Source organism: Acipenser ruthenus, chromosome 2 (genome assembly GCF_902713425.1).
Source record: "Acipenser ruthenus chromosome 2, fAciRut3.2 maternal haplotype, whole genome shotgun sequence".
Lineage (NCBI taxonomy): Eukaryota > Metazoa > Chordata > Actinopteri > Acipenseriformes > Acipenseridae > Acipenser > Acipenser ruthenus.
Window position 1 is genome coordinate 35,129,686 of NC_081190.1, and position 24,049 is coordinate 35,153,734.

The following is a 24,049-nucleotide window of genomic DNA, read 5'->3' on the forward strand; positions in this document are numbered from 1 at the left end:
AGTTAATTGTAATATGCTTGTAGCACCCGAGCAAAAGTTTCCTTGCTATTGGAAGAGGCGATTGAAGCTGCTCCTTTTGGGAGGTGCCTCAAGGGTCCCACAACAATTTGGGCTTGTCTGCCCCATATTCCCAAAATACTTTTAGTTTATCATCAGTTATCTATGTAATTGCTGTAGTATGGATTGTTAATATAGACACATTAGTGGACTGTACTCGTTTTTCTTTTCTTTTAATTTTAACCGCTGTAAAAAAAAAAAGGATCTAATTGATCTAAACCCATGTTTGTATCCAGTAAATCCTTCTACCAGTGCCCTTTTTGTTCAGCATCAGAAGTATTAAACCAGCCCCTAGACTGTGTTTCTTGTTATTTCAGTTGTGGGTTTGTATTTCAATAGATTAATGTGTCTGCCTCTCAAAGAGAGAGAGAGAGAGGCATCAGTGCCTTGCCATCTGTGCCAAGCTGAAGTACATTCCATATTAGTTCTGCGTTTTGAGGTAAAACGTATAAGGAAAATGAAATAGGCATCTGGCTTTGGGGGTCTAATGAAATTCCAATCTCTTCACTGTATCACATTCTTTACTGTATCACATTCAATTTCCTATAATTAGCTTGCATGGTCCACATCCACAAATATGTTCATGCTTAATTAACTAATAAAAAATAGTTCACTGAAATAGCCAGAAGTTCATGCCTGACCTTTATCTGGACAGAAATTGTCATGACTGGCATAATGCTTTTTCAAAAGACTGCCTTACCATGGAACCTGGATGCTAAAAAGACTGACAGCAGGATATGAGATGTTCCCTCGCTAAATCTCACAAGTAATTTCCTTCTGACTGGAGTCATGCAGTATTTGAAATGAAAGCGAGTGGACTTAGGCCACTGTCTATAAGTCATATGGCGGTACATAAGTAAATGACTATCTATCATATACAGCCCTAATATTTGGAAGAGAAATTAGTTACCATTTTGTGATCTCAGTGTATAAGAGCTTGGATTTATTGTACATATTTTGCAGTTACTTTAAACAAAGTTAAAAGCCAGTAGAATGTTAATTTATTGTGGTAGGAGGGATCTGGGAAATCAATTAACAGCAGGGAGACAGGGAAGTGAAGGCCATAGTGGCTGCCTGTGCTTTGCCTACAATACTGTGGATATAAACGGACACATCTTCCAGTGCTTGCAATTTTACCTCTTTTTACATTATTATAGATAGTAATTTCTGAAAGCTTTTGCATGATATATTTTCCTGGATAATTGTCTCTGTTAATTTAAAAAATGAAATACTGAGGAACTCTTTAATATATCAGGTTGGGTAGTTTTTTTGTTATGTTTTCAATACTTTATGTTTATACTGTAGATTGACAACCATGACTGGAGGCAAACACATTTTTTGTTTATCATTTTTAAATGACCCCACAGATTCTGGAAATGTCTTCCTAGATCACTCAGAGATTAGTGAGACTTCTACAATTTTCAATTGTCAGTTAAACAGCTATTTGTCCAACCAAAATAGGCCTGTAAGGTGTGTTGGTTGAGTTTCTCCAGTTCTTACAATTCACCACACCATGTCTGACTTTAAGTAAGTCACACTTTGACTATATTAGTAGTTTTTAATTTGAACTTGTATTTTTCTGGTAATTTAACATATACCCAAAACTGTATTTTTAAGCTCGTCAGCCACCTTCATTCATAACTACAGCCAGCACTCTATGTAGTGTGTATTGTTGATGCAATGTGTAGGCCATACTTTAATAAGTAGTGGGTGATGGGAAATACTCAACATCACTTCCAAAGTCTAAGCAAAAGTTTTTTTTTTTTTTTTAAGCTAAATGTATAATACACATTGGTTTGCTTATTAATAAAGAGACGTGAGTAGCTGATAATTGTCTTCATAAGCTAGAGGGCTGAAGGCTGTGTTCAATTTCAAGTTGAAAATTAGAACATCAATGAACCTTATCTTGCTAATATATTTCTTATCTTGCTAATATATTTCATGCTGCTTAAAGAGTAAGTAACATTATGTCCCCACGTGTTGTTACAACTGTAAATGTACCTGTCATTTTTATTTTCATTGTTAACTTCCTGACAACTTTTTACACTTATAACTTTAAAGTCTGTTTCAAAGCTTTTTTCAAAATGGCTGCTCTAGTGCACTGGGATTTGATATCTGTCCTCTAAGTCACTGCAGGAAGAGTGATTAAAAAAAAAATATAAATAAAATGTAAACGAGCGGCACTCACTCGGGTTCGTTGCCCCTTTAAAATTATGACCCAGCACAACAGAAGTGGATTTTTCAAGCGCTGACGCGCTATATTTTAATAAACACAAAAATCAAACAAATACAAAATCAAAATAAACACCTAACTCCTCTTGGAGCACTAACTCAACTTTCAGGAACACACTGTCTAACACAGGACAGCTAAGCGGTTTTCCCGTCCTTACAAAAACACAAACTGGTTTAACACAACACTTACTATTAGGACTGCTCGGAAGCAGAGCACCTTCCTTCTGCCTCCATCTACTCAGCAGCCTCGGGCAGATTGCCTGCTCTCCTTTTAAATTCCCCAATAACGCCCAGGTGCGGATGATAATTAATAATAAACCAATTAAACTAAACAATAAAGCAATTAGCAAACTAAATGAAACAATAAAGCAATACAATCAAACAATTAACAAAAGGTGCGTTCTCACATGTTTCTCTCGCAGGGAGGTTTTAACCCCCTCCCTGCTGTCTCTCACAACCCGCTATCTTACAATATATATATATATATAACAAGTGCACTGGCTTTTTTGTTCTGTACCACATCATGGATCGTTCTTGCTGTGTTACCTGTTTGACAATGTGGGCAATGTTATTATTTATTATTATTTATTTCTTAGCTGACGCCCTTATCCAGGGCGACTTACAATTGTTACAAGATATCACATTATTTTTACATACAATTACCCATTTATACAGCTGGGTTTTTACTGGAGCAATCTAGGTAAAGTACCTTGCTCAAGGGTACAGCAGCAGTGTCCTCTACCTGGGATTGAATCCACAACCCTCCGGTCAAGAGTCCAAAGCCCTAACCACTACTCCACACTGCTGCCCTATAATTCTTACAATATCAGTGCACTAGAAAAGAGCTTTGAAACGTACTTTATAAAAAGTCAGCATGTTAACAATGAAAAGTACAATTACAGGTATGTTATTTAAACAGTTGTAGCAACATGTGGGGACGTGTAATGTTATATTTGTCGGAGGCCCGTTACTTACTCTTTAAACATTTGCTGGTTATTTTTTAAAATAACATTTTCTACTCCAGCAGTACTGTACAGTAGGTTCCAATTGATTGCTAGCTTTACACAGCAGGTCTTTCCAGGTCTGCCGCTGAGCTAACCACAGTGTTTGTGAAATGTGGCAAAAAGCAGGTGAAAAACCCACTGAGCATATGCAGACATTTCCCATTTACCTGTTAAACCCTCAAACCTTTCCCTTTGTTTACTTAGTAACTGTTCCCTTCCAGACTAATATCTATATCAAAACTAATATTGGCTACATTTGACTTCTGGCACCCAGAATGGAACATTCTTTTTCTAGAATGCTGATATCATCATGCTGTCATCGTACTACAGTTTTCTAGATTTTGGAAATCCACATTCCAAGTGTAGAGAGCCTGGAGGGGGTAGGCTAGTGCCAAATTGGCACAATTAACATTGTCGCATGGGTAAGAATGCATGAAATCCAAGGGACAAACTGAAGAATCATCATCTTAATAAGACAGAAATGCACTTCCTTATCAGTTTAATCCATTCAAATCTTGTGTCAAGAAATGCATATTGCACTACATCAAAACAAATAAAACACAGGCCAATAAAACTCGGTATGAAAAAAATGCCAACCAGGGAAAGTGCACAGAGTTACATCAGTGCTTCCCTTACCACAAATTTCAAAACATACATCTCTGAATAATGTCAAAACAGGTTAATCGACTTATGCTGTACAATGTATACATACTGTATGCATTATAAATGCAATATAGACAGTGGTATACATACCTCCAGACCACAACAAGTTGAGTTCTCTATTTTAGATCAAAAAAAAATACATCTTTAGCTAACGGTCCTTAAGATCATAGCAACAAATCCCTGCTGTTATTTATTTAATTATTTTTAAAAATATAATTATAATAGTTATTACCATTTTTTGCAAATTAATTGATTTGAAGTTAAGAGTTGTACATCTTTTACCAACACATTTTAAGGAAGTTCAAGTTCACTTTACAGATTCTGATAGTCACAATGCTCAGTAACCAGAAAACAAAGCACATATTGAGTTATATAATTAAAAAAAGAAAAACAGATAAATAAACCTGCAGGTCCAGATGGTCTTGATCCTTACTTAATAAAAGTTGCTGCTGATATTATAGCTAAACCTTTTTTGTTTATATTTAATGCATCAATTTTGACAAATGAAATTCTCTCAAATATGGAAATCTGCATTTGTTACACCATTACTAAAGGGTGGAATCTGATTTGAATAACTATAGACCTGTTTCCAATGTTTCTGTTCTGATAAGGTCCTGGGGTTACTAGTTAATGTACACTTAAAGCACTAGTTGAATTCTAATAGCATTCTTAGTGAAATGCAGTCTAGTTTTAGGTCTATCAGTATGTCTTTCAATATCATTCAGCAAAATGTGTTGGATTTAAAACTTGTCTTAAACTCTGAAAAAACAAAAGCAATGGTTTAAATTGAAGACTCTGGTATGTCCCTGCATTGAACAAGTAAATTACTACAAATATTTGGGAGTATGGTTAGATAGGAATTTGAATTTTAAAACACATATCTGTATGCTTTAAAAAAAATGAAATTGGGATTATTTTTATAGACATAAATCCTGTTTTTCAGAACAAACTGGAAAACAACTGATCTTAAGTACATTTTTGCCTCTGATTGACTTTGGTGACATTATTTATAGAGTATCTATCACCCATGTCGTGAAAAAACTGGATCCTTTGTACCATTCTGCATTGAAGTTTATAACCAACCTGGGTTATTCTGGTCAGCAATGATTTATATAGATTGGCTGGTCTGACTTCTTTATTTTCACAAAGACTGAAACACTGGTACTTAATTGTTTATAAGGCTATCCTTGGCAACACCTCAAATTATTTTAATACATTGCTAATTACCTCTAGTAGTGCTTATAATTGTATATCTAAGGCTCTTCTAAGTTTCTCAGTTCCTAAAGTTTGTATGGAATTTGGAAAAAGGACATTCAGTTTTCTTGCTCCATCGTCTTGGAATGAACTTCAGGAAGAGCCGAAACTTACTGTTTTGATACCTTTATAGGAGTTCAAAGAAAAAAATGACATCTCTGTAGCTGAGACATATTTTAGTTTTAGCTGGTACTCCTGAATTGCTTCTTGTAATTTGATTAACTTCTCTGTATTGGTTGTGCTCATTTGAATTTGTGTTTTTTTGGTTTGGTTTTTTAATTATATGCCACCTTTTTAACCAGTCTCCCTTAAAAAAGAGATTTTAATCTCAACAGGACTTTCCTGGTTAAATATATAAATAAATAAATAAATAAATAAATAAATAAATAAATAAATAAAACATAATTTAATTAGTAATAGCTTTAGCATGCTGGCACAACTTTACCACAGCACATTGAGGAATCAATTTTATGTGATGAAGGAATCTTAATAGAAACATTTAATAAATAATTACATATCCTTGGAGATATACAAAAATGGAGAGGACTAGTAGAACACTCCAGTTATCTGCTGTAAACCTTGATGACCATGATGAGGAAAGTAAAATGTAAACGTTTCTGTAATATCATTCTAAAATCTTACAAAGTCGTTGTAAACACCCTTTTAATGCAATGCATGTTTAATTACTGGTACGTTCTTATGATGCCTGATATATGAAATATTAGCAAAGACCCTCCTTAATCACAATAAAATGATACCCACTGGTGTATCACTTGGAATTTTGTTGTAAACACTTGTCAAAATGAAAACGGACAGGGTAAAGAGATTTTTATTTTCAGGAATAATAGACAAAAATCATAGTGCGCTACCTTATTGTCGTTGTAAATGTAGCCATTGTATTTATATTAATAGTGATTCTACTTTTTTGTGCAAAAATGTATCTTTAACATAGAAATGCTAATAGACTTTTTTTTCTGATTGGCTGTCAGCTATTCCTTCATAAACAATTGAGGATTACCTCACTAGTGACAGATTGACTGTTTACATTTATACACTTACTGATTTTGCCAAATTCACAGACACGCAATTTATAAATCAATTTCCACCCTGAAAAAGTAAAACTAACATTGTATTGCTAAAACAGTTTAGTAACATAAAACATCTTAAATAAACTGCTCAAATAACAGCAAAGCAAATGATAAATGAGTTTAGCTTGAATGTCTAGGGTTAACATTTAGTAGTAGTAATCTAGACTTCAGTACTGGTCCCAGCTGTAGCTAAGGTATTTATGTGCTGCATATTGCACTTTGATATCTGTTCTGTTTACAGTGCTTGAATGACTAAATTAAATATGAATTGCGTAGACCGAAACAGACTATACTCAGTTATCTTAAAGTGCTTGTTCCAGAAATATGGGCTTGGTCGGAGGAACGTTTATGACAGATTGTGTTGCAGCACAGTTAGGTACAATAAAATCATAGGTCTTTATTCGTAACCAGAGTAAAGCTGTGTATTTGTGTTCACTGTGCATGCTGTCTGTCATTTTGTAGGCTATATTACCACATGTAACCATAGTTTTGTCTCCGATTTGTCATATTTCCCCACTACATCTTTTTAGAATATGAACTACATGCACAGTTTGGTCAAAGGGGATTAAACTAGCCTGTTAAACTGTGGAATTTCCTTTATTAACAATAGTTTGTGTTTACTGTACATTGTTCTTGTTTTTTAATCAAAACCATCTTTTTTTCTTGTTGAGTTTACAGATTTCACAGTTGTTTGTTTGTATAGAGGGAGTTTTTGCTGAAAATGTAACTATAGAGATTTCATTTCATTGGATTAGTGAGGAGTAAGACAAACGAAATACAGACATTTTATACTGAGCACAAGGGTCTGCAATGTTAGGACAGACATGCTTTTTTTTTTTTTTTTTATACTTCATAATCAACCAGAATAAAACATATGTATTTGTAATTTAGTGTGTAGTCTTATATCTCAAAGGTTTAGCACAATAAACTTTTCAAAGTTGTTTAAATGTAATTTAGTTTTAAACTTTTTTATAAAATCTAGTTAAGATTGTACAGTGTGTTTAACACAAATGACAAGGAGGCAGTACAGAATACTGTTTTGCCACTTCAGTGCCTCTAGGAACATTTCAATTCTGCTGAAGTAGCTAATTGTCCAGTTGGAAATGAACACTATACTATAAATAAATTGTTTGTAACATACATCCCTCGCCACAGCGGTAAATTCAAAATCAGAGCTATCAGTATGATGAAAAAGTTGATGACCACAACATATATATCAACAGTAGGCACAGAAGAGTATAGAATAAAAATGAGCAGTGACATGTTTAATCACAATTTGATAATCACCGGATATACGGTATACAAAAATGTACAGTACTGTGCAAAAGTTTTAGGCAGGTGTGAAAAAATGTTGTAAAGTAAGAATGCTTTCAAAAATAGACATGTTAATAGTTTATATTTATCAATTAACAAAATGCAAAGTGAGTGAACAGAAGAAAAATCTACATCAAATCAATATTTGGTGTGACTACCCTTTGCCTTCAAAACAGCATCAATTCTTCTAGGTACACTTGCACACAGTTTTTGAAGGAACTCGGCAGGTAGGTTGGCCCAAACATCTTGGAGAACTAACCACAGTTCTTCTGTGGATTTAGGCAGCCTCAGTTGCTTCTCTCTCTTCATGTAATCCCAGACAGACTCGATGATGTTGAGATCAGGGCTCTGTGGGGGCCATACCATCACTTCCAGGACTCCTTGTTCTTCTTTACACTGAAGATAGTTCTTAATGACTTTCGCTGTATGTTTGGGGTCGTTGTCATGCTGCAGAATAAATTTGGGGCCAATCAGATGCCACCCTGATGGTACTGCATGATGGATAAGTATCTGCCTGTACTTCTCAGCATTGAGGAGACCATTAATTCTGACCAAATCCCCAACTCCATTTGCAGAAATGCAGCCCCAAACTTGCAAGGAACCTCCACCATGCTTCACTGTTGCCTGCAGACACTCATTCGTGTACCGCTCTCCAGCCCTTCGGCGAACAAACTGCCTTCTGCTACAGCCAAATATTTCAAATTTGGACTCATCAGTCCAGAGCACCTGCTGCCATTTTTCTGCACCCCAGTTCCAGTGTTTTCGTGCATAGTTGAGTCGCTTGGCCTTGTTTCCACGTCGGAGGTATGGCTTTTTGGCCGCAAGTCTTCCATGAAGGCCACTTCTGACCAGACTTCTCCGGACAGTAGATGGGTGTACCAGGGTCCCACTGTTTTCTGCCAATTCTGAGCTGATGGCACTGCTGGACATCTTCCGATTGCGAAGGGAAGTAAGCATGATGTGTCTTTCATCCGCTGCAGTAAGTTTCCTTGGCCGACCACTGCGTCTACGGTCCTCAGCGTTGCCCGTTTCTTTGTGCTTCTTCAAAAGAGCTTGGACAGCACATCTGGAAACCCCTGTCTGCCTTGAAATTTCTGCCTGGGAGAGACCTTGCTGATGCAGTATAACTACCTTGTGTCTTGTTGCTGTGCTCAGTCTTGCAGTAAACTGTCTTCAGCAACCTCACCTTGTTAGCTGAGTTTGGCTGTTCCTCACCCAGTTTTATTCCTCCTACACAGCTGTTTCTGTTTCAGTTAATGATTGTGTTTCATGATCATTAGCACCTGTTTGGTATAATTGTTTAATCATGCACCTGACTATATGCCTACAAAATCCCTGACTTTGTGCAAGTGTACCTAGAAGAATTGATGCTGTTTTGAAGGCAAAGGGTGGTCACACCAAATATGGATTTGAAAGCATTCTTACTTTACAGCATTTTTTCACACCTGTCTAAAACTTTTGCACAGTACTGTAAGTGCAACATTTGGCTGGACAGATGTACGGACAGACAAACACCCCCATATATCCTCAGAACCTGATATTGTCAATACCCTTTACTAAATAATGTTAACACCAAGTTTCATTACAACTGCATTAGCAGTTTTCCAGATAGATGCAAAAATGTGTGACATTTTGCTACATTTACAATTAAAATAGAGGTAGAACATAAGAGAACATAAGAACATAAGTTTACAAATTAGAGGAGGCCATTTGGCCCATCTTGCTTGTTTTGTTGTTAGTAGCTTATTGATCCCAGGATCTCATCAAGCAGCTTCTTGAAAGATCCCAGGGTGTCAGCTTCAACAACATTACTGGGGAGTTGGTTCCAGACCCTCACAATTCTCTGTGTAAAAAAAGGCCTCCTATTTTCTGTTCTGAATACCCCTTTGTCTAATCTCCATTTGTGACCCCTGGTTCTTGTTTCTTTTTTCAAGTCGAAAAAGTCATTTACACACCGGTACGACTTATACACCGTTTTTCATGGTACTTGTTAAATGTTTCTGCTACTACTAAGTGCATTGAAGTTTATTTTTTGAACTACAGTATGTAATGTTTTTATGTGTTTCCATCACCGCTGGGCTGCAAGTGCGGCCACTAAATAGAGCGATGTGCTCATTGAGCTCATCATCCTCATTATCATAATTGCAGATCATTATTTGTGCGTGTTGAGTACTTTGCATTGCTCTTAAGCTTACATAGGGTGTATTGCAAAATAATTGTCTGGCTGCAATGCAATTTGAATTTTGCATCCGCAATTATTTGCACTACGCCTATACTTACATTTACCCCTTAATGCACTGATGTAACTTGCATTTACTGTATGCTTGCATTTGACCTTGGAATGCAACACCAGTAGAAATGTAATCAAAAATAGAATTTATATTTTTAAGTTAGGAAAGCGTGTATAAACTGCTTCTGGTGCATTCCAGCCTACACAGTTGTATTTGGCCCCGCTCACATCCTTAGCCTAAATCCTATATATTATTATCAGACCAAAAGAGGGGCAGCTGATGATAGAATAATACTGTATCTTTGTTGAGATCTTGGCCCAGCTATGCTAGGAGTCGGCTGAGGAATTCCCAGCTTTACTGCTAGCTAGACGGTGCTAGCTAGACACTTAGGAATCCACAGCACTACAGAGAGGCAACTGGAGGCTTTCATTTCGCTCTCATTTTTCACTATGTAAATCACTATTGTTGTTGGACAATACTGCAGTGTGTGCAATACATCAAACTCCTAACCTGGCCCTCGAAGGGCTAAACGAACAACGTTTGGGGGCATCTCAGGGGATGCATAATAAAAAGAGAAACATTAAAGAGAGCACCCCTCTAGTATGTGTCCAAGGGTTACACCAAGCTAATATTAAACACAGGTAGTAAAACTGTCCTGCTGGGCCCCAGACTGTCTCATCTCCTTAGGCCATGTGGCTCAGTCAGGATTTTATATACCTTGTGTGGTATTGAACCAGATGAGAACAATATGGTCTGTCATTAAAGTGTTGAAAAACTCTTTCATTAAAAAAAAAAGAAAAGAAAAGTATGTGGGTCAAATTTAACCATGTGGTATACAATATACATGTTTCCTTCCGTGTTAAGTGAAGCTTTGGAGCCATAGCAAAGTCATAGTTCAATCCCCAATGATATGTAATTAATTAATTTTTCTGATAATGGTTTGCATATGTTTGATGTTTGATGTGGGACTGTAATCTATTTAGGGATATACACTACCCTCCTGTATATTGGGATACAAGGACATTTCCACAGGCTACAATGGAATTAGTCACAGCATCTACACTGTAAAAAAGATTAGCAGCCGGTGGTTCTATAGTAAAGAAATAGAAATGTATTTCAAAGAAAGTAAACTAGAGAAAACTAGTTAATGCTTTTTTTTTTACTGCAGTTGTTTCTTACATAAATGTGCAAAATGTCACTTGATCATTGTGACTAACACATTCGGCTAACTTTCATTCTCAAAAAAAAAATGCTTTGTTGAAGCAATTTAAATGAGCACACGGCATTATTAACTTTTATCTACTCTTATAGCAGCAAAAGCAATTTTGCCAGGCCCAGCGGCAAAGTGTGCGCTACGAGGGGGCACTAAGTTATTCTATGGCAGCACATTATGGAAAAGGACTCCCAAGTCAAATAACTTGCATTCACCATTATTACATGTTACACTTCACTATGACCACAAATAAATAAATACATAAATAAATATATACTATTACTATATACTATTACCATGCGATATTATGCAATACCCAAACAGCACTAATTACTCTTAGTGCCACACTATACTGAAGGCCACATTTGTTTCTGAAATCGTTTTTCTTATTCACGTATTAGCAACCCTTACTTCTGAGCTACAAGTAAAATGCATATAATTAGTACAGTGCGCCGGCCCAAAGGGAGTGCAATAAACAAATATCGACACACACCAAACTACTCTAAAAGTAATGCTTGTACACATATAATGCTTACTTTCAACTGACTGTACAATCTTGCATCTATAAATGTATAAGCTCTCGTAAATAAGTCAGATTCCCTTAGACAAGTTATTAATTAACATATCAGCTGCAAATTAGCAGTTGCATAAATAAATAAATAAACAAATAAACAAATGACCTGCAGAGGAAATGACACTAAACAAAAGGGGGTTGATAATGGAGGGTTACCAATTTATACAACATATATAACCTTAGGAATTGTCAGGAACTAACACATATTATCGTTAATCTGTTGTGTTTAACTTTACTTTTATTTATGATTTGCCACATATATTTTTATGTCAATATGGGATCTGAGCTGGGGGGCACTAGATCTGAACTGGGGGGTGCACAGCCTCCTGAGGCCCCCCCTTGGTGCTGACACTGAATACTGCTGAAGCTCTAGGCTACCCTATAATACCAGTGGTTTTTAGTACAAAGCTTCCTCTTATGCTTTGCCATTCAGTTTTTTTTTTTTTTATATGAACTATTTTCTTTAGAAAATAAACAGCAGCTCCTTTTAAAGTGAAACTTATTATCCACACTGGGGATGAAAATCCCTGGCGATAAGGATATAGTGGAGGTGCCTGCACATACGCTCTGTACATACAGCATGTCAGACTCATGTATTCATTTAACTTCTCCAACTGTGATGAAACTTGACATTGATTCCTCCCGTAGATTATGTGGGTCTCCGGAGAATGATTCTGCATGTTATACAGGGCATCAGTGTGGAGTAGTGGTTAGGGCTCTGGACTCTTGACCTGAGGATCGTGGGTTCAGTCCCAGGTGGGGGACACTACTGCTGCTGTACCCTTGAGCAAGGTACTTTACCTAGATTGCTCTAGTAAAAACCCAACTGTATGAATGGGTAATTGTATGTAAAAATAATGTGTAAAAAATAATGTAATTGTATGTTAAAATAATGTGATATCTTGTAACAATTGTAAGTCACCCTGGATAAGGGCATCTGCTAAGAAATAAATAATAATTATATAGTGATAACACACATTTGATTAAACAGTGCACATGCAGTACATTCATAATTCACTGTTCCACGTGGGGGCTAGATTTTGTTATTGCACTAATATGTTTAAGCCAAATAAAATATGTGGGATATGCAGAAGAGCAAAGATCACTAATATCTTCACACCCGAACTGAATTACATATGGTCCACTAAAGACTTACCTGGCTAAGCAACTACGAACAGAGTAAGAAACATAACTATCCTGACCATTTAATTGCACATTTTGTGATACAAAATACAACACAAGTTCAATAGCACGTACTGTATATTTATTAAAGGAATGATCCAGTTGAATAGCAGCAGCAGTCATCAAAGCAGTGCTCCAGGTGAATGTGATAATTGGCTCATGCGTGTGTATTTAATTTAGCTGGCACTGAAATGCCAAATGCTAATGTACAGTGCCACAAGACCAGCTGTTTGATCTTTTTTGATCACTAGTAGGTAACTGCCAAATAATAGCGGATTGCTTGCTTGTATTATTTGCATTAGATGGACGCAGCGTGTTATGTCAGAGCATGCGTAGATCTCGATTGCATTGCAGAATCCTTCTAGACCCAAGGACATTCTAATGGAAAGATCATAATGATGCAAATCCCAGTTATTAAATAATGTGAAATAGACTGTAACAAATAGACGTCTAGCTGACTATTCAAATAAGATGTAGTAGATAAGAAATCGTTTTTTGGTATATGAAAAGGACTTTTCATGAATGTCATGAAGTAAAAGTAAAACAGGGTATGTTATTTTTAATAGTAGGTTGATTTATTTGTACTGTGGGTTTAAAAAAAAAGTAGTCTTGGCATGTAAAACTGTTTAAAAAAAAGGAAATCAGATGGATATTTATCTAGAAATGTGGGTTAAAGTTTACATTTCACCCAGTAAGAATCAGTAAGAGTCCAAAATTAAATGCTGCATCAAGGCAATGCTAAATGTAGAGGGGATCACAATGTAGAGGGGATCACAGGTGTTCTATACCACTGTGCTGAGTTAAGATAGAGTTTGGATCTTGCTATTCTGATACTCAATTAATGCTTCTGTAGGTGTATGAAGAATTTAGATTTTAAAATGGGCAGGGCCATTCCGGAACTGTATTTATTTTATTTATTTATTTATTTATTGCACTTATATCGTACTTTTTATACAAAAGTATTACAAAGCATGGTACAGTACATAGCAGAAAAAAAGAACAAACCACAATACATTTGTATAGCATGTCACACATGCTGCCATAATCAGACCATTTAAATAACATATTTAAATAACAGTATACACGTAATACAAAAGCAGCAATTTTAAAGTTACATTTAAACCTACTAAGATAAGAAAGCCATTTTATAAAAGTGCATTTTTAGTCTTGACTTGAAAACTGTAACAGTCCCAGCTTCCATGACAAACAAAAGCATTCCATAATTTAGGAGCTCTACAAGAAAAAGCCCTACCTCCCGTGTTGCTTTTGTTGACCCTAGGAATAACCAGCAGCCCCGCATCCTGTGATCTCAGAGTGCGGTTTGGAAGATACAGGGTCAGTAACTAACTAGGTGCTAATCCATTCAGGGCCTTGTAAGTTAACAGCAAAATCTTAATATCAATTCTATACTGCACAGGGAGCCAGTGTAAAGAGGCCAAAACAGTGTCATAATATGTTCACTTTTTATGGTTTTAGTCAGAATTCTAGCGACGGTATTCTGAACAAGCTGCAAGTGGGATACCACACGTTTTGGGACACCAGAAAAAAAGTGCATTACAATAATCAATTCTAGATGAAACAAAGGCATGCATTAGTCTCTTGACATCAGATACATAAATAACTAGTCTAAGTTTGGCTGTATTTCTCAAATGGTAAAAAGATACTTTAGTAACTTCCCTAATATGAGTCTCAAATGAGAGATCAGGATCAAAGATGACCCCCCAACGTTTTTCAAATCTGAATCCAAGTCTTGCATACAATATTATTGTTAATAATAAGTAGTATATGTAATGTAACACAAATATGTTGCTGATGGGTTTAAACAGGTTTAAATCGTTTTAACAGATTTAGGTGACCAGCGCCCATCAGGCTTTTAAACTTTTTCATAGTCTTTCGATTTCAGCTATCAGCTGCAGCTAGTTTGTATGAATGTGAGTCACCGCGCAAATGTAACGAGCAAATGTAACTGCAACGAGCTTGTAGATCCTGATCAGGATCAAATATGTGCCATACTATAAGAAGCAGGCTGAGCTTGACTAGAATTTCAATTACTCTCTATCTGGCAAAGTACAATAAACACAAGGATTAACCCCTTCAGTCCTGATTGTTTTTCCAGATGTAGAGAAACCACATGAGATACATTCATTATTCATCTTAATTTTTCATCCAAATGGTAATACAATCTGTATTCAGAGAATAGAAGCCTTTACATTTTCAAATTAGCAACAGTTATATTATTAGTCTTTTACATTTAACAAAAATGCAACCTTATATTTAACTCTCTAGTCTTGTATGTAATTGACAGTGGTAATAGTAAACATGTGGAACAGAACAGAAATTATTAAACAGAAGCCTGTATTTATAAAAAAAAAAAAGTAAGAAAATAAAAAAATGTTTAAAGCTGTTCCAATGTTTAAAGCTGTTTGGGATCTGATGGGAATTCATAAAAGATGTCAACGTTCACTCTGGCTTGGACAGTTTCATTATATACCTTGCGGTTAATTTTTTCTTTAAATCTTTAATTAAGTCGGTGATAAATTATTTGAAATATTATTTACTACTAACGATAAGCCACCCCACCAATGGACATTTGAAAAACAATTTGGGCAAGAGCAGTAAAACACATTATTAAACAACCAGGCACGATGCATTTACAAATCACAGCTTTATTACATGAGCTTCACACTGTGCTTTAGAGTTTCACTCAAACAAGATGTCACCTGACAACCATGGATTTCCAGGTGAGATTCTCTCTTGTATCTGTTCTCTGTGCATGGAAACCACATTTTCCTGAGAAAACAGCACGAGAATGCTACACGTGGCTCCTTTCCTCTTTCATTTGCATTACGTCAGGTGAAAAGAGGGTCTTCTGAAGTAAAATAAACTGAGCCAATGGAAACCCAAAATGTATAGGGTCATTTTTCATGTGGCTCGAGCACAATGTCTTGAGAAAAATTAGAACACACATGGAAACTCCCCCAATGTGTGATAACAGTGAGTGTAGAGTTAGACCATTCTCATGCTAATAGTTTTAAGGGTCTACAGTCTAACACATTATATACAGTAGCAGTCTGTAATTGTGACTGAATATCTCAACAGCTTTTCTGTGGTTTTTTTGTCTATTTTGCAAATGTAAAGGCTTTTTTTGTTTTTATAAAATGGTTTCAGTAGTGTCTGATGCAGAAAAGATTCAAATTGTAGTCCATGGATTAAATATATTTACTTGTGTTGATAAGTCAACAAAGATGACTTTAACATGAAAGACAACAAGAGTTATACAATGTGTATTCTTCCAGTTTCTTTTGGAAATCAAAAGGAATTTACAGAGTTTGTTCGGATTGTTATCTTTAGAGACACCCAATACACTGTACTGTTATGTTAGGTTTTAAGAAACATTATTGTGTACTACTAGAATCAGCATTTGAGTTAATAATTGAACCCACATTCCTCTGTTGAAGCCTGTGTGCAACAATAGGAAAGATTTTGCAGCCATTCGAGGATTTTGGCATTATGTCCACACTGAAACAGGGATTGTGTAATTAGACTGGATGGCACATTTTATGGACGGCTCCACTGGAACATAAAAAGTGCGGTGTCACATATCAACACTCCTAATCAAAATGACAAGATTCCAGGTAAATACGCAACATGTGTTACATTCAGAAAACGTGCTGCATTATATTTAAACTTGGTAGACAAGGAGACCAGCGATGCTGCATACAGTATGGAATATTTTGTCTGACAGTCATAAACTGCTTAGAGAAATATGGCATTCTTAGAAGAAAAATAACTTGTTTAATGTGAGCTGTATTAAAGAGCAAACATTTATAGCTTTGAAATATCACAGTTAACTTAACTAATGTATAAGTTTTGCTGTTTATATTCACTTTGTATATAATAAATATACAATTTATCTGTATAACTAAAAACAAAAACAAAAAAAGCATATTTGGAATCAGGTTTAATCTTGAAAGGGCTTAGTTATGGTAGCTCAAAATGTTTAACCCCAAAAGGTAATTAAAGGCTATTTTAGCGTAGTAAGATGGGAAATATATTTTACCATTAAGGTAAACAATTTATGCATCTCAAACATTTACAATAATAAAATTGATGTTAATGATAGTAACATCACTGTTTTCGAGCCTTGTAGTTTTAGTGTCCCATTGGTGCCTTTTATGACACCTCACTGCTGGTAATAACTACAATGCTCTCAAACAGTGGCTTTAAGAATTGCAGGAATATAACCCTTAAGCATCTGCCATATCACTTTACTACCTTATTCAATAGTTTAGTATTAATTTACAGGCACTCTACTTCATCAGAAAGGATTCTTTTCACCCATTCTCCAACAGTTTAGCTGTAGCAAGTGGATTCAGACTTCTATCCCCTTTGAACCTGTCAATGTAAAGTTTTTAAGCTGTGCTCAGGAAACAAAACAGAAGAGTACAATGACAATACATTATAATACGTTATTAGTAGTCACACTTTAATTGTAAAAGAGTACAGATCAGTGTCTATACTTGCATTCAGTTTGACAACAGCCTTTAACTAGAACAAAAAGATATGCATGCAGTTTAACATGTACCATGTCAAAGTATTTTTTATAGAAGCCATAGTTCTGCATGACTTTCTAAGTGAATACAAATATAATGAAAAGTCCTTTTCTTAGAAATATTTTTTTAAGGTTCCTGTGCACTTATAATTTCATAGATATGTATAAGACCCTGTTCACAAAGCTTTAAATCATGAGTTAACTATGGATCATAGTTACACCAAGAGTGACCATTGATCAACAAACATGGCTATTGAATGTCTGTGTCAGCACCACTTCCAGCAGCATTTGATATTCATTGGAGGTGTCCCATGTAACTACTGACAAATCTGCGAAGACCGAAATCCAGGTTAATTAGTTTAGCTGCAAGCTTTTTTGGCTGTGAAATAATTGTAAATAATACCATAGTTACGTTACAGTGCTTCCTGGCCCATGGTTTTTAACCGCATGGGTTGCCTTGAAACCCAGCCCAGATGAAAGCTTTGGTAAGACCACTCTGTCACTGTTATCGAGAGCTTAGTCCCAGCTTGTTCAGCTTGTTGATCTTCTTTCATAACACCCAGCAATCTCACTCTGAACTCTTCAGACCAGTATGGCAAACCCTGATTCTTTTGAATATCTTTTAGATAAATTAGGACCAATCTTACAAGAACACTGCATGGCTCTTTGTCTTTCTTAGACCTATTTCTTTTACAATGCTGCAGTAAATTCCTTCCTGTTTCTTAACTTTATTACAGCACCTCCTTGTATGTCCCAGTTGCAGATAGTGTACTTTATTCTAATAACAGATTTATTATTGAAGATGGGGAATGAGTTTTAGTATAGTTTGACCTGAACATGCCAGCATGACACTGGATAATGTGATGACCCAACAATCCCCATCAGGCCAGTTGATTGGCTCTTTTAATCCCCTTTCTCACAGATGAGTTGTTACAGCTAAAAGCTTGCACTGAAGCGGCATGTTGGGCTGTGTGAATCAACTACAGAGCTGACAAATTGTATGACAGCTCTGAACCACCTCACAAGGTAGTTAAACGTTGTGTGAAAACCAATGTAAAATGTGAAATAAATACAAGAGACAAAAATAAATGATTACAAATACCAAATCAAGTCTACTTTTTTAATGATAATTTGTATGACAGTTTAAATGTTTGCACAGAAGGTTTTAACGTTTAATCTATTTAATGCAGATTTGCCAGATCTATAAAACTATAAGAAATTGCTATTGACAAAACTATTATCAAGACTGGTACATATTCGTCAACATGATGTGGAAATTATGAGTGTCTTCTCTGACGGTATGTCAACATATATGGCAATAAAGCATGCATACCAGGCTTATCCAGTTTCTTCAAAATGAACTCCCATATGGTATCTTTCATTTCGTTATCTTTACTGTGATGATCTTTGTCATTTAGCTCTGGTTACTGTTTCCACAACAAGTATTATTTTTTCCTCTGCTATTTTGGATACTGCTTCACCCTGGTGGACACCATGCATTGAAGCTGTTCCCTGATTGCCCAGTCCACTAGCTGTCACGCAAAGCTCCTACAGCTTTCTCCCTGTGTGTGTCCCAGACCCTCCACTTATATGTCAATTAACACATTACTCCAGCTGGTATATGCATGTTGAGTTTTCAGATGCCTAAACACATATTTAAATGACCCCAGTCATAGGAGGACATCCCCAACCATCACCACTGCATAGGATATCTCTAATGTGTAGAAATTAGAAAATTTTGACAATGATCAGGGGCTATAGTTTCTTTTTTGGCTCTTAATGTAGGTCTGTTCCCTTTAGAAATCTCATTTCTAGGTAAAGTGTCTGTCTTTGGAAATGTGAGTTTTATTTTTTAATGAGATGTCAGAAGCTATAAATGCAGAATGCTTTGAGATAATGGTAATAATCTTAACATATTTTATAGGACTGATGCATGTCAAAGCACACAGTGACTGCTGCAGGCAGACAGGCATAGGTACGTATTTCAATCACATTTTTATTTCAGTCAGTTAGTGGTTATCAACTCAGAGCTGGTCTTGGAAATCGTAATCTCTGAGTCAGTCAGCATTTTCTAGACCAACTACTTTAACCACAGGGTTGTGAGCTCAAATCACACACTGAGTACCAATGCTAAAGGTCCTATACTGTTGAGAATGAAGCATACAAAGACAGCACCAATGGATTTTTCCCTAGTTCTCAATATGCTTTAAGGTTAGGGTAAGATGGGGGTCATCTCACTGTGCTGAAAGAACTCCTGATAGGTGCTGTATGATGGAACCAGATTCGTGTATCAACTTACTGATGCTACTTACTAATACAGCAATGCACAAATTGTAGGCTAATAATTCAGCATTACATTGTATTCTGTTTGATGGCATGGTGATTTTTTTTTTTCAAAATGTGTGCAGTATGTGGTATGGCTCCTGCAATGCCAACACCACAGTATCTGTAGGGTGTGGGGAACACTTTAGCCATAATATAAGGTATGTACAGTAATATACCATTGTTTTATACTGTTTGCACCTGTTAACAGAAGCATATTTTATTTGGTACATTTATTTTCATTTTATATATATATATATTTCAAAACTGTCTATTATTAAATACATTATTTGGTTTTAAAAATAAATGGTAATAGTTATGTAACTTGAGTGGTTTCAAGGTAATTAATTTTGAGTGACTCATATTTTATTATTATTATTTTTTTATTTAGCAAACGCCTTTATCCAAGTCGACTTACAGAGACTAGGGTGTGTGAACTATGCATCAGCTGCAGAGTCACTTAAAATTATGTCTCACCCGAAAGACGGAGCACAAGGAGGTGAAGTGACTTGCTCAGGGTCACACAATGAGTCTGTGGCTGAGGTGGGATTTGAACCGAGGACCTCCTGGTTACAAGCCTGTTTCTTTAACCACTGGACCACACAGCCTCCTTAAGTGGACATCGTTTGCAGTACAACACTGAATCTGAGGAGGTTAAATTCACAACACAACATCAATTGATAAAATAATTGTACAATACTGTAAGCTGTTTTGTTGTTATGTTTCATAATGTAATACTTGGGGGGTTCTTTTGGGGTAAGCACTGATATTATAGTGATATCCCAATGGCATTTCTTGTGTTAAAAATGACATAAAATGCAACACAATTGTAGACCCAGCAATAACAAAACACAGTCAGGGCTAACTGACTGAATGGGTGGAAATAAGTTAACCTCAGTTTTTGCTTGATATATTTATTTATATACAGTTATTTATATTGGTAGTTGTACATAATTGTACTGTGCACCCTCATTCTTGGCACAGGTTAATGTCTATCATATTACAATGATGGATACAGAAGCACAGCTAGCAAAAGTAAACGGGATGGGGGAAAAAAAAAATGCAGTCAGTCTTTTTGCAAAACTGTATCATCTGTAGTGTCTTTTGGTCCATCCTTCATAATAACAGTTTTGAATTCACTATATGAGGCTTGAGCACCTCAGTGTAAGCTAGCCCTGCTGGCTTTTATAAACGCATTGGCATTGCACTGACAGAGCACATTAGCAGGTTTATGCAGAATCTCTCACATACGTGCAACAAGCACAGCTTGTGTTTCCTACTCTTTAAAGCCATAACCATCATTTTTAATACAATAATTAATTTAATAACCATTTTATTTTTTCAAAACATTAATTTTAACCCTACTGGCTAAGCCATGTGTTTTTTTTGGTTTTTTTTTACAGTTCTTTCCTTTGAGCTCTCTACTGAGGCATTTTGTTTAGCACTGCATCTGTCGCAACTCACTCCCTGTCTATTCCTGTACTTGTGAGCCATCTTGTGGCAAAAGAATTGATTCATAGTCTAGTGAACAATTCTTATTCTTCTAGAAAATGTAATCGTTTAATGTAGTAATATGGGCAAAGGGAAATGTGTTGCATTAGTTTCAGAATATTTCTCTCATTTGTTATTATTATTCTTATTTATTTCTTAGCAGACGCCCTTATCCAGGGCGACTTACAATTGTTACAAGATATCACATTATACATTATTTCACATTATACAGATATCACATTATTTTTACATACAATTACCCATTTATACAGCTGGGTTTTTACTGGAGCAATCTAGGTAAAGTACCTTGCTCAAGGGTACAACAGCAGTGTCCTCCACCGAGGATTGAACCCACAACCCTGTGGTCAAGAGTCCAGAGCCCTAACCACTACTCCACACTTACAAGTCATCTGCATTGTCTACCACGAAGCATGATCGACCCTTCTGTATTCGAGAAGCTGTAATAACAGTAATCCAGGGGTGTCCAGTCAGTCCTGGAGGTCCATTCTACTCCAGGTTTAACAGGGAAAACTGTATAATTACCTACTTCAGGGTGTGGATGGAGGTTTAATTGGCTCAGTTAAACAATTTAAATGAGGGTTGGAACAAAGACCAGGAGTGGCCACCCCTGGGTTAATCCCATTGGTTTAAGATATAAAGTACTATTTTAAAATACTATATAGTGCTATGACCTTATAGTTAATAGAAGTAAAGGGGGTGTTTGTTTTTTTTTGTTTTTTTTTTATAAAATCTTGAATTCTCAGTGGGATTGTCAGGTGTCCTATCTTGGTTCAGGTCTTATCTTTCCGATAGGTTTCAGTTCGTCTCTGTTGGGGAGGTGAAATCAGCATTGTCTGAAGTTGTCTGCGGTGTTCCACAGGGCTCCATATTAGGTTCTTTTTTATTTGTTATATATATGTTACCTTTAGGTGGCATTATCCGTAGACATGGAGTGAACTCCCATTCTTATGCTGATGATACTCAGGCATAAAGCCAGGAAATACTTCTGCTGGGTTTGTTATTAACTGCTTGCCTTGCCGAACTCAAGTGTTGGAACTTTTTTAATGCTGAGTTCTTATAACACAGGTTATGCTAGTGGGCTCTCAGAACCAACAAAAAATGTGGGATTACTTACTTTAGCAGTCTCTCATTGGAACTAAAACTAGAAATGAAAAATGTGGGGGTCATCTTTGATTTATTGTAATACACTTGCCTAAGGTGCCCTAAAATGTGTGGTGCCTCACTTACAGCTCATTCAGAACACTCCCACTAGAATTCTAACTAAAACCAGTAAAAGCGAACATGTTACTCCTGTCCCAGTGCAGTTTAGATTTTATTTTAAGATTTTACTTTTAACTTAAGACCCTGAATGGATTAGCACCAAGTTACTTACAGGAATTATTAGCCCTGTATACAAACTGCAATCTTAGGTCACAGGATGCAGGGCTGCTGGTTATTTCTAGGGTGAATAAATAAATAACATGGGATGAAGGGCCTTTTCTTGTAAAGCTCCTAAATTATGGAATGCTCTGCCTTCTTCTGTCAGGGAAGCTGGGACTTTTAATTCAAGATTGAAAACATATTTTTATAAAATAGCTTTTTTTATCTTTGTGTTCCTATTTTACAATCAAACTGCATTTTATTGTTTATTGTCATTTTTTAAGTTCAAATGTTGTTACATTTTTGTTTCAAACTGTTTTATTGATACAAATAATTTTTTAAACATTTAAAACCACTTTTTATATTTGCTGTTTTCAACATATCCCAAATGTATTTTATTATGATTTTCTATGCTTTTTGGGGGGGGGGGGGGGGGGGCGCGGGATGAGGGGGGGGTATTTTCAAAAGTTCATAAATGATAACTCCAGTGTTAATCAACAAATCGGTATGTAGCATTGATTTGGGCATTTTCAAGCGGTCGTTATGCCTATTTTAAAAGCTTAATAAATACATAATGAAGTGTTATATACATGGTATACATGTATAATAGCTAACAACTACAAACACAAATGGCACTTGAAACGTATGTATGTATAGCCTACAATCGTACATACTAAAATACATACAAAAGTAGATGTCAGCATAAGAAAATACATTACAAACCAAGCCTACATAGATGGCTTACCCCCCCGACCTCCAGTACAAAATGCACTATTTTAAAAGAAGTTTACAAATTATACACAAAATAGATATTCCCATTATTTTATTTCATTTCTATTTGGCTGCTGCTTGCTGGAGGGATCCATCTCCCTGTACGCTAGTAGTTTCCGTAACAGCGAATTATGCTGCCATACATTTTTATTGATCTCATTAACATGCATTTTGATTAACCAGCTCCCCTTATCTCACCTGCGACAATTACACTTTTTAACGAGAAATGCGTTCATTAACGACCTTGTCGTCTCAATTTCAAAGCATTAATGGATTGATTTTAACAACAAATTTCATTTGAAAATCACTTAAACGGTCGTTACTATACTGCAAGTTCGATACAATAACACTGGCGTTTGAAAACCCCCCTGCTGCTGCGTCTTGTAGGGAAACAGTTGGGCAATGAGGCCATAAAGTTTCAGTTAACTGTTTTTATAACAGCTTAGTCAGAAAAAGCAGTACACTTATTTGTCATCTTATGATAGGAACAAGAAATTGAGCTACATTGCTTAACCCTTTCATACAATTCAAATGTGATGGTGTATTTATAGGGTGTTGGATGAAAGCAAAGCAATTGTTGAATATATTAGGATAGGGGATTGTTCATCAGCTGATATCTGTTTATATAATTATTTTGTCAGCATCTGTTATCACTTAACTGACATACTTGTACATTGTGCAGAGGAGAAAGTCTATTTGCCTACAAATGGAAAACACTTTC

At 35.9% G+C, this 24,049-nt stretch overlaps 1 protein-coding gene across 1 annotated transcript in view; it reads left to right on the forward strand.

Annotated features, from left to right (window-relative positions):
- Positions 1-24,049, forward strand: part of LOC117409664 (5-hydroxytryptamine receptor 4-like) — a 99,535-nt gene that overhangs the window by 72,634 nt on the left and 2,852 nt on the right. The window lies entirely within an intron of this gene.